A 12823-nucleotide genomic window follows, 5' to 3' on the forward strand; every position below is an offset into this window, starting at 1 on the left:
CATCTCTGCAGGCAGGAGAGAGCTCACTTGCATAATCCTCCTGTCCCTTTCTTACACAGGAAACAGAAGAGGGAAGGAATACGAAGATGAAAATCCTGGCAGGAGAACCTGAGCAGGGCTGTGTTGCAGAACTGGGATTCAACTTCTGTGTCTCATCTTTCTCCCCATGCCCTTAAAACTGCTCCAGTTGGTGGTCTGGCCCCACACAACAGTAATCATTGCCATGAGAGTCCTTTTGGTGTCACTGGTTTTGATCTGCTTCTGGCTGCACAGAGCCAGGCTGCAAGCTTCAAAGTATGGGGCTCCTTCTTTGGGATAGTTTCTGAGCAACTTTCCAGGGAAAGATCATTTATTCCCAAAGGTATTTTCTCTGACTTTATAGAAAAGGCCTTGGTCTGCTGCTGCTGCTTTCCTAAGAATGATTTGAAAACCTTTGATATTTGAAAGCTGAGCTGTTATGATCAGACAGATAAATCACATGGGTAGCTGGGCAGGAGTGTTCAGTGTTAGATAATACTCCAGAAAAACACTTCACTTCCTTTCACTGTCCCTTTCAGCTGGGCTGTTCATGTAGTTTGAGACTTCACTTTTGTATAAGGTAACTATGGGAAGTCCTATACATATTGGGATTGCTGCATCAAAATTTGCTTTTTCTAAATGATCTTCAGTGTTTACTTTTAATTTACTCAACATCCACGTTGGCAAACTTATTCTGCCAACTATTTATAAAATATACATGCAAATAAACAAACCCCTGAGGCTTAAATTTTTGCAGACATCATTGAAGTGTGTTTACTTTTTATTTGCCTTTTATTGGCTTATTCCCTTTTATTAAGGTGCTGAGGCAGTAGCTTGGAGCATTTTATTTTATTTTTCCCCCTGTTTTCTGCTCTGCATCTCAGAAACACAGGGAAGAATATATAGGAACGGTGGCAGAAGACATAATTTTTCTTTGCTTTGTGACCAGAAAAACTGAGTTCTGAATTTCATGGAAGTGTGTAGTCTGAGCTGCACTGTGCTTTCCCCCATTCCAAACATTCATATGGGATCCATGGACTCTGTACCGGGCCGGACTCTCCAGAGTGCTACCGGGAGATACTTGAATAAGAATTAATGAATCAACACCTCAGGCACTTTGTTTCATGAAAAGAATATCAAGACAGGTGTAATGAGAAGGCAGTTGCAAACAAATAACCTCACTTCTTAGTCTTGAAGCTTGAATATTTCTGTATGCATTAGCAAAATAAATTACAAAGCAAATGTGCTCAGGCACTGCATCTGGAGGGACTTAATTTTGCAGCTAATTTATTACTTGGTTTCATGTCAGTTGGCCTGTCAGAAGATCTCCTTATCTCCTGTATGAAGCATTGTCATTCTTGCTAGATTCTGTTCTCTGCTAACAGGAATCATTTTTCCTAAGTCAAAGAGTAAGATCCTGTAAAGCCAGTGAATGAACAGCCTAGCACAAGGCAAATACCATCTACCTAGCAAACAAATGTGCCTTTTCAATTGTGTGTGATTGGCTTAGGTTAAACTTTTCCCTGGTGGTTCATAAGCAGAACATTTCAGCATTGAAGGTGAAGGGACAGGACCATTTGAAGCACAGGGTCCTAAGGAAAACCAGCTCTTGTGTGCTGGGCAGGAAGCAGATGCTGGTCCTGCTGAGTCATTGGCTGTTTGGGTTTTGTCCTTAAAGCTTCAATTTCCCGAGTCAGGGAACATGTAATTAGCACAACATTTGTCTTTTGTCTTGTAATTGTACTGTTGGAAACCCAAGAGGTTTGCACCGTTTCAGTGCACCTCCCTAACCTGAATGATGCAGTAAAACTGAAATACACTGTCACAGGGTTGGTGGGTTTTTTTTTTTCCCCTCACCACATATAGCAGCCGGGGCTTAAAGGAAAGTATAGTGTGCTCCTGAACTTGCTGCAGAATTATCAGAGGTGGCATGCTGGGTGTAAACAGCCCTGCACAAAGTGCAGCAGGGTGTGCAGGATGGCCTCCTGCTCAGCCTCATGGCAGCACCCTGCTGCAACTGATGCAGAAGCCCACAGCTTGTACTCCATGCTGGAAATGCAACAGAGCTTCATTTCTGAAATGGGGTTTAAGTCTTGTTCTTGGTGGCAGCTCTGTTAAAGCATTTTCTTTTAAATGAGCAGGAGTGGCCATATGAGCTTGTTCAGGCATCGGGGTCACTGCTAGGAGTGTCAAGCATGAGGGAACATGAAGCTTAAGTCTCCAATAAGACCTACATGTGAAATTGAGTTTAGTGTGCATAGCAAAACTCTTAAACTCATCCTGGGTGAAACTGATGATTAATTCAAAATGTAGTATCTGGCAGCAGTTCAGACTTAGCAGTTCATCCAGCTGTTACTCTGTTTTCTGTTTTGGGGTGTTTTTAATGCTTGTTTGTTTTTTTGCCTTTATTTGTATTCATTGCTGGCACAGTAAAGGAACGTGAATGCTTTCTTTTGTTTTTGCTATGAAGCCTTGCAAGCCTCTTTGCCCAAAGCGCGTTTGCTGATTTCAAGTGAAGCAGCATCATTTAAGTTATTTTCTTCCAGAGAGGTGTAGATGTAAATAAATTAGTCCTGAATTCCTGTTGGCAACCCTCTCGTCAAGTTCAGGCATGCTCCTGGCACTCATACCTGCATGCCAAAGAGTTCTTGGCTAATACCTGTCAACAGAAACCCTCACTCCATGCAGGCATCATGAGTTACCAGTTCCTAGACTTGCTCAGATGGAAAGGGTAGTCTTTCACCTCTTTTCCCTATTAATTACAGGGCCAGGTATTGAATTATCCAGAGCCCTCTTAGGAGAGGTAGCCGCTCCCCTATGAATGGAATGCTGTTTGCCCATCATTCTGAAAGCATCCATTGCCACCTTAGGCTTATGGTTAAAAATAAAAACCTTACACATCCGGTGTGTTGACAACAGATATATGCTAGAGACAGGTGTGCAGAAACAAAGCAGTTCTTTCCTATTTCCAAGGGATAAGTGTTAATACCTCTCCCTCTGTATTTCATTGACCTGCAAAATTTTTGAGGATACTCATGAGAAACTAATGCTAAAACTTGCCTATATTGAAGGGGACTTGCAGTTAAGGTGTTGCGTGTCCCCCTTCACATGGGAACTGGATGATTTGAGTGTGGACTTGACATCCTTCACTCCCCTGCTATAAATTTCTTGATCAATTAATTATTCATGACATTTGTTTTAGCGTTCTTTCTACCAGGTCACTGACCTCTCCACTTTTTAAGGCCAGGACAGATTGATGCCATTTGGATCAGAGTAGGGTTGTTCCTGTCAGAGTAATGACTTCCCTGATGCTTACTGAACTGAAAACAAACCACAGAATGGATCTTCTGCCTAGCAGGGCCATGTTTACAGCAGGGTAAAAGCCTAGTTTGGCACAGAAGATGTTCTGCCACATAAACCTATAAAACAGATCTTTTAGTATTATGGTGAGTTTAGGTGATTTGACTCAAATATGAAAAATCTCCAATGTTAATAAATTTCTGAAACCACAAAGACTGGAAGTTAGGAATCTTTGGAAGTAGGCGGATTTTTTCATATGTGTGGTTTTCTTTCTCATTGCAGAGAAGATTGTAAAAAATATTAATTACTCTAGAACTTCATAAATTACTAGAAACCAAGAAAAACTAGTTAAATCATAAAAGTTTGCCTCTATAATAAATTTAAAGCTCATATTTAATATAGAGACGTAGGCGCAAGTGGGTTGCTGTGATTTTTGTATTGAACGTGTTTGGTATTGAACATGTTTGGTATGCTTTGTGCCAGTGGTGGGAAAGATGTGGGATTGAAATGAAGATGTAGGAGGACATGGAAGGCAGGAGAATGAAGGACTTTTTGGAAGGCTGACTCCTAACATAGAGTAAGGAGCTGGCACAGAGCTGAAACTCCAAAAGAAATGCACACAGCTGTGAGTGACAGGGCAGGAGATCAGTGCAAAGGGAAAACAGCAGGAAAAGGCATGAAATCAACAGGTAACACTTGTTATTCAGGAAAGTTCTGGGAAGTCTGCTTGCAGCAACCATGCAAAAAGGGAAAGCAAATGTGCTTGGTGACCCTGATTTATGCAGCAAGGAATGTGCAAGTGTTGCTGAATAACTTCGGGCATGTTATATCTTAAGTCCTGTTGGAAAAATGACTTGAAAGGTCTGGTTGGGATGAGACAGAAAATGAATTTTGAAAATGAAGAAGTGATTTGGAATGCTATGCACATACAAAGAGGTCTGCAGGATACTGTTCTACACAGGCCAAAGGGTGTGTGTAACTTCAAAGTGTATAAAAGAGACAGAAGAGGAATGACTTAGGTTCCTTTTTATGCTTACAAATAATGAGCTTAGAATAGAGCTGTTTATCTTCACTGTGGGCCTGAACACTTCCCTCCCAAATACAGTTAGTCAAGATAATATAAACTATTTCTGTTGCTCCTTCATTGCTGCTTGCAGGACAAACAGTATTATTGTTGTTGTTTTTTAATAAACTGTATGTTTGTGATTAGCTTCATGAAAGAAAGCTAAAACTACTTAATTTTTTGTGTGCATGGTCCTTCCTCCGCTAAGTTTTCATATCTGTGTCAGAGAAGCTGCTTCAGACTCTGGGCCAGCTGCAGTTTCTGTTGGGCCAATGCTGGTGTACAGTGGAGCAAAACTGAAATTTACTGATTCTTTTTTCATTATTTCTTTTGCTGAATTTGCTAAAGAGACACGCCTTATTTAAGACAAACTACTTGAGGGTTTCAAAAGGTTTCTCCACAAAGTTTGCAAAAAGGAGTTGAAATTTATAGCACGAGTGTGCACTGAAGCTCTTTGTTGATTAATGAGGAGGAGCGTGTGGTAGAAAATTACTTCAAATCACAGCAGAAATTTCTGTTCCCTTCTTCAGCAACAACGTTGGAAGTAGCCATAGTTTGCTGACTGCTTTAAAAGATAACCTGATAGCAGAGGTAGGCATATTGTGTTCTTTGAAGAAAAAGGAAGAACAGAAACTTGCTTTGTTCTTCAGATAAGACAGTTCCTATTCTGTCTTTTCAACAAAGACTGGAGCTGTGTGCTGGGGGGAATGCCAGGGATCAATTAATCTGTGCCTGTGCTAGTGTGAGGTCAAGTGTACTCAGCCCTCCTTAAAACATGTTCTGCTAGTGTCTGGTCTTGAAAACCTTCAGGAATGATGTTCCAGTCTCCCTAGCTAGTCGTAACTTTGTGTTTCAACCCTTTCTCAGTGCCTTCAGAATTCACTCTAGTATTTAATTTTATTGGAAATTAAGCTAACATTCTTGTTTTCCTGTTCCTAATGGTTATGAAAAATAATTGCTTTCTGTCTTATTTTATTTGGAAACTGATATTTTATCTGCCTCCAGCGTAATTTTTTTTTTCCAAATCCAATATGGCAGGTTTTTATGGTGTTTTTTTTTTTTTTTTATGGTGGTTTTTACTGCTTTTGTTTGCCTCAGAATTTTCTGTATGAAGTTTTGTTGCAGAAGAAATGGGATCTTCCAGACCAGCTCAACTTTGCTGAGGTTTTATTGGAGCTGTAAACTGAAGATATACCCTTGTAGTTACTCAAGTATACTTACAGCTTCCATTTTTGGATTTCCTTTCTAGATATCCAAATGCTATTTCATTTCAGTCTGTCCTTTCCAGATCTCTCTTGCATCCTCTCACTTGGTTTTCCTATACCCCTCCCAAGGGTGAATTTTACTGAAGTGTTCCTCCGATTTAACATGAACGGCTGCTCAATCAAGAAGGCAGAGCTTGCTAAATGGTAAAGGGAAACTAAATTCCTTAGCAGGCTCTTGACTCCTGCATAAGCACAAACAAAAAAAGTACACCAGACTTTCCTGTGGATTCAGGAAGGGCTCAGAGGTGTGAACACCAGTCAGACCATTATGATCATCTTTACAATTTCACCCTGCATTTCCTACAGGCATCTTGGTTCTCACAGCTGAGATAGGGCAGGAGTATATAACGTAATGCCAGATGTCTCTTTCTAAAGGCTTCAAGTTATTGATGATATCATATTACCCATGTAGATTTCTTGATTAAATATGACTGTGGAAAAACAGTTTAAATGTTATTTCTAGTTTGGGATTCCCCATCAGTCCCTGCCTTTGTTCACCTACTTTTGCACTCTCTTTCAGTTCAATGTCCTGTGCTCCTTATTAGCATTTGGCAGCAAACATTTGCTTTTTCCACCACAGGTATTTACTAAATCAGCCAAAAAGCTAGGAAATCCCCCACCATATCTGTGGTCAAGGTTTATAATAAAGGCTTAACAGTTGTAAATTATAGACCTCAAGACATTGCGAGGTATGTCTGTCGTAAGGGAAGAAAATTGACTGAAATAATGTTCTTGTAAGTATCTCTCTCTTCAAAACAGGATCCCTTGCTTGTTTATCCTCGTGTCCCTGTAGCTGTGAGCAGTGGCTGTAGCAAGAGCAGAACAATTTAAGTTTTGGTTGTACTCCTAAGTGTTGAACAGAAGAAAATATTTCACTTATGCTGTGTGAGTGGAACAGCCAGTTTCTCTCCCAAGGAGAATGAGCACAAAGCTGAACTGAAATTAGTCATTGTTTGTTGCATTTGCATTCAGCAGGAGTGCTGTGCACGGAGGGCCTGTGTTGCTGAATCACTGACTGTGGTTTGCCTACAATAGTGAGAGGTGATGGGTATGAATAATGCTAAGGTCTAAATGTGTACAATTCTTATGCTGTCTTTATTCTCATGGATATGTGGGACCTTGCCATGTCAACAGCAATTCCTCTCTTCCCTACTTCATCCCCATTAGTCATTTCTAAGGCTATTTGCATGTCAATCCCTATGGACACCTCTGGCAACACTGGGGCTGACCTGCTAAAAGTAGGTCTCCTAGGCTTTCAATCATCTTGCCGCACATAATAGCTACATAATCCTGCCTGCCTGCAAGAAAATGACTGTACTCTGAAGGAGAGGGCAGATCAAGGTTCTTACTCTGACTGCTCAGATAATCCATGCTGGTGGTGAGCAAGAGATCACACAGAAGCTATGAAGATCAACTTCCTGATGTGCTGATACCATCCACCAAATTGCTCAGGGTATTGACTGCACTCATTAAGTTAAGACAGGGTCCATATTCCTCTATCTATTCCCCCGGGGACTCCTCTGAATTTCCCTGGTTTTGAGCTTGTATCTCTGCTGACCCAACTGCTTAACAGAGTCCATTCTTCCCCTTAAGGTGGATGTATTATTAGGTCTTGGACATTATCTAACATCACCTGATAGCTAAGCCAAAGTTTGGCCCCAGAAACCTTGTCTGAGGTTCAGTTGGTAGCACAGCATACTGCAGCGGGGAAGGTGCAGGTTTTCAGAAGGGTAACATCAGAAAATGTCATGCTAAACACTGTTGTGGATTTAGAGCTCTTATTTCTGCAGAAGTGGAGCTTCATCCACAGTCTGCTGTAACTATTTCACCACAGACAGCAAGGAGAAAGCAGAATTGTGGCATTTGTAAAACTGTTTTCACTTAGAGGAGGGTGCTGTGAGTGCAGCTGTTGCTGGCAACAAGAAGAGCTTGGAATTAGGTTAGGCAAAGTGGCATTCACACAAGGAGTGTGTGGGGGGAAAGACTTGTGAAAAGCAATTGTAGGAAATACTGTTTGGAAAAGTGTCTCCAGATTCATTAACGCAAAACGTAATTAATACTCTGTGCTGAAGCACTTGTGGTTACATAATAAATAGAGGCTTAATGGGACAGTATGTAGTGTTAAATCAGCAGGATAATTCCATATCATGGAGCCAAGAAGCAATCTATGAGCTGGTAGTTTTATATACTGCCCTTATCAAACTTTCCAGACATTGCACGGTGCAACACGGTGCATAGAGTAAGAAGTTAGGAGCAGTATTTTTTTCACTTTTAATTATAGGGTTAATGGGTTCTTGGAAGTTTTAGGGAATGCAATGCATTCCTGGTCATTTTCCAGTTGAGCAGTGGAAGTCAACAAAAGTTACCTTTCAAAGTGTTCACTTGGTATTCTTTGAAGGATCATGAGAGGATGCTCCAGAACATTGTAGTCTGGGTGCAAAGGATAATAGGATGAATAGATAAAGAGTGGGGGTAAAACGATCCATTTACTTTTTCTAGAAGCATTTATTCTTGGTTTCTTCTTGGAGGAGTCTTTACAATTACAGGACTGTGAGGAGAAAAAAGGCAAATACATAAACTTTGAGGCTATGGAGCTGCTGCCACTGCACCTTCTGATATGAAGTTTTTCCATATTCTGGATGTTGACTGCTTTCTTCTGACTCTCTCTCTTTTCTGATAGGATTTCTATAGTTTCTTTTTTTATGACACAATTTTGGTTAGATCTATCTGTGGATATATAACTGGGGATTTGTTTTTTCTCTTCTTCTAGCTCACCTATATAAAAAGATTTTGAGGGCATTTTTAACTTTATTAGGACCCAAACTGACTTTTCTAGAGTTCTTGTGCTGGTTGTAGAGAAGCATTTTGCTTTTGTCATTTGGGAGATGTTTGATAAATTGCTTATTCGTGTCAGCTTAGGCTCTGCAAGTAAGAGCTTGACTGATATCTTTCAGCATGGAAAGCTTTGTAATTTTCTTGTAAGAGAATATTCTTTTCCTGAAACAACTTCCTCAGTATTGTTTACTGGGTTTCCTGTGTTTTTTTTTTTTTTTTTGTTCTATTTTTCTAAAAGTAGGACTTCTGAAAAATAAAGTGAAATAATTGGAGTATATTAAATTAGTGATAAAGTTTTTGATTTTGAAGCTCTTTTTTTCCTAAAATAAATTACAACACACACGTATGGGGTTTTTTCCTATGGTTTAAATAAATAATGTGGACTGTTGATTTTTCATTTTGCCTGCTCTGGGCACAGCTTGGGAAAATAGAGACTATTGGCTTAACAATGCTTCGACTTTCACATGCAAATATTCTCATTTACTTCAAAGATAGTAGCAACCTGTGAAAGTTACTGTTATGTTTAAGTTTTTGCAGAAGTATGGTAATTGTTTCTGTTCTTGGAATCCTCAGAGGGTGCAAGTTCCACATCTTCCTTGAACAACTCTTCTAAAGCTGTTCTGTACTTGCAGGTAGGTGTCAAATTTTGTATTGTTTGCAGTGATGCAAGTCCCTCTTGCTGTTCATGTCAGAAATAACAAACAGACTGCAATAACCACTGTGTATCAAGAACACCACAGGTTTTCAAGTTCACAATTCTCTTTCATGTTTCCTGCTCTCAGTCCCACAGCCTTCTTTAAAATTAAGGAATTGAGTGTCTGTCAGGCTACATGTGCTGTATTCTACTTGGGACAGGAAGGCCTACTGGGTGTTAAGTTGTGTCAATTATCATCCCTTTCCCTGAAAAGGAAACTTCGTGTCTCAAATTCATGTGTGCATTTTGTTTGTGTGCTTAGAAACAATTTTTTTAGCCAACAGGGAACAGTGAATTTTATTACTGTTGATTCTAGAAGTAATAATAAATATATTTTAATATAATAAATATAATATATAATATATATAATAAAGATAATATATACTATGATAAATAATAGAATGAATTTACAATGCATTTCAACAACCAAAACTCAGTCTCTAGAATATCTTATTGAAATTCTTCTCAGGATTTATAATTATGGAGAAAAATAATGGGAGAGTAGATAAATTCTCTATAAATTTTTTAAACAAGAGAACAATTTCTATATTGTAAAATTTGTGGTAAAAGGGGAAAAAAGCCCCAAACACCAAACTAGATGAAGAGAGAGAATAAGCAATGAATAGTAGAACCTAATATTCTTTAACAGTCAGCAAATCATCTTCCTTCTGGTCATCTTTAAAGAAGAAAATATTGTTCTAAAAATACTGGAAATGTACCTTACTATTGTTTGTCTTGTTAAAGGAGATATTGAGGGAGAACAGGTGAAAGAAGAAGTTTTCTGTTTTGAGCATATTCTGCTACTTACCACATAATGCCAATCTTGAAGTAAATGCCTAGATAGTATAAAAAGACAATTGAAAATCATGAGGAACTTTTATGCTTTCTGCTTTGAGAATGTTCTTTCCTGAACTTTAATAACTAAATAAGGTAAAACAGAGGGTTTTTTTTTTTTTTTTTAAACTTCCCTGTGGGGATAAAGGGTATTTATAATATTAAAAAAAAATCTGGTTCAGTCATATAATCCAAAGGATCTAAATTGAGTGTTGAGTATTTTGTGGGCTGTAGGTAGTACCTGGCATCTTTTTCACAGAGGATTTTAATTCCTCAGGTTGTATGATAGAAGTGGTGCATCCATTTTACAGTCCAAGGCCAAATGAATGTTTTTGCAAATGTAGAATAAATATGCAGGTGTTTTTTATTACCTAACTTATGAAAATCTACCTCAATTACTGAATAAATTACTCAGAACCTTTCAGGCTTTGTATTTCTCTGGTGAATAACCAGTTTTCTTTCCACTGTTTTGTGCAAGGATCCTCTTTGGGAGTCTGTGCTTCCTCCCAGAAGAGATGGGTCTGACTGTTGCAAGAGACTCAGGAGACAGTGCAGTGCAGGATTTCTTCTGGGAGAAAACACAGCCTTCCTTTGTGATTGGAGGAAGCAATTCCTGTTTCTATTTTATGTGCTGTGATGATGGATAAATGCATTAATATGTATACTTTATCCTAGACTAAAGACAGAACAGTGTTAACAACCAGGCTGTGCTTTCTGAAAGTCCAATAAAAAAACTTGTCAACCTTTAAACAAATTGAAAAATTGAAGGTTGTGTGTCAGAACTCTTGGAATGCTTTCGTTCCTCGGGAAAATCTACCTTTGCCAGTAAGTGTTTTAATTCATTATGAATGATCTGACTGTTTCTCTTTGAGAACTAGTTGGTGTTTTTTTCTTTGTTACTGAGTCTCTTAAGTTCTCCTTCATTTTTACTGAATATTATGTCCTTTAAAGTAATTTACAGAAATATTTAAACCATTACTCTCTTTCTAAATGAAATGTCATTTACATAGACCCTCCTTGAACAAGTGTCACAAAATACATATTTTGTCTCTTTACCTATATCTTTGAGCATTCTTTGATATTTTCAACCTTTTCTTTACAAGCATAAAGTCATAAAGCTAAAACTAATTATTTTCAAATCAAACTAAATGAAAGCTAAAGTGTTCTTGTAGATCTCTGAAAACAAAATTTTACTCCCCAGCAAACTCAAGTTATAGGTTTTGCAATAAAATGTTAGCAAAAAGATATTTAGGGTGATTTCAAGGAGTCCTCATGAGTTGACATCCAAGCTATGTGTTACCCTAAAGAATTCCTCCAATAGATTCCTGAAATAAATATGCTGTAATACAATAGATAAACCTAATTTATTTTAAGATATTACTTGTTCTATCTATATGGGCACACATTAATGACCTAGTCCTACATTTTAAATTAAGGGTAGCATTGTTTTCTACATTTAATTTTTTTTTTTTCCTGGCAATGGCCTTTCAGCACTTCTTCCAAACCTCTGGTGCCTTGTGTATATAACAGAATAGTAGACTTTGTATGTCCCCTGAAGGATTGTTTCCTCTCGGTATTGATTTGGAACTGTGATGAAATTGGACTCTTTTTGGAGAGCAACCTCTGTAAGGGAAATGCATAACATACATCCTATGGTTAGCATATATTTCCTGTGATAAATAGTCTGAGAAGGTGGTGAATTGTACTCAAAAGCTTGATGCCACAGAACCATGCTGTGCTGGTTTTGGCTGGGGTAATTTTCTTCTCAGTGGCTAGGACAGGGCTATGTTTTGTGCTGAACCTAGGGTTGGTAATCTAGAGATGGTTTTGTTATTGCTGAGCAGGGCTTACACAGAACCAGGGCCACCTCTGCTTTTCCTGCTCCCAGTCTAGCAAGGATGCTGGAGGAGACACAGCCAGGACGGTGACCCCAACTGACCACAGGGATATTCTGGGCCATATGACATCTTGCCCGGTGAGGGGAAAGGAGCAAGGGTGGGATGTTTGAAATGATGGCATTTGTCTTCCCAAGTACACGTTGCATGTAGTGGGGCCCTGCTTTCCTGGAGATGGCTGAAGACCTGCCTGCCCATGGAAAGCAGTGGATTAATTCCTTGTTTTGCATTGCTTGTGTGTGTGGCTTTTGATTTCCCTATCTTTAGCTCAACCCATGATTTCTTCATCTTTTACCTGCCCAATTCTCTTTCTGGGGGTATGAGTGGCTACATGGAGTTTGGTGGCTGATTGGGGTTAAACCATGACATGTTTTTGAGTAAAAGTAATAACTGATCCAGTCCTCAGAAGGAGAATAAGTAGGAGAAGTGTCTACTATTGCTGTTGAAATTTTTTTTAAAGGCTAAGATTCTAATAATTCAAAGAAAAAACAGCTGCTGTTTCTCTTGAGTATCCTCTGGCATCTAAAGCCTGACTCCAGCTTTGCATGTCTTCTCCTAAGCATGCTGAGGGACAAGAATGTTTGTTTAGAAATATAACAATAATCTTGCCCTGACTTTAAGAATAACTTTTATTCAACTTCAGCTACTGAGGTTATGTGCCTTTTTTATCCACTTAATATAGTATCATTTCATCTGTCTCCTGATGCAGAAAAATCAAAGATCGGGCTAAGTCTCTCTCTTCCTTGATGTTCAATCATCTAGTTGATATGGACTCATTATTAAGTTGTTTTATGGAAAAAAGGTGGGGAGCAAATAAATGCAATACAATGAAATCTGTTATCCTAAAGATGTAGAGTATGTGTGTGCATTTCCTCTCTCCCCTTGTAGTGCAATGTGGAAGTATGCCTGGAAACCACAG

General features: G+C 38.9%; 1 long non-coding RNA gene across 2 annotated transcripts; it reads left to right on the forward strand.

Annotated features, from left to right (window-relative positions):
- The first annotated feature begins 376 nt into the window (after positions 1–376).
- LOC121353097 lies at positions 377–10938 on the forward strand. Of its 2 annotated transcripts, none has more exons than XR_005955036.1 (3): positions 377–598; positions 9010–9113; positions 10488–10938. It is a non-coding gene; the product is annotated as an uncharacterized LOC121353097 (long non-coding RNA). The 2 variants fall into 2 exon arrangements; XR_005955035.1 differs by having other exon boundaries at positions 9055–9113.
- The last annotated feature ends 1885 nt before the right edge of the window (positions 10939–12823 follow it).

This window comes from Pyrgilauda ruficollis, unplaced genomic scaffold (assembly GCF_017590135.1).
Source record: "Pyrgilauda ruficollis isolate IOZ18807 unplaced genomic scaffold, ASM1759013v1 scaffold2, whole genome shotgun sequence".
NCBI lineage: Eukaryota > Metazoa > Chordata > Aves > Passeriformes > Passeridae > Pyrgilauda > Pyrgilauda ruficollis.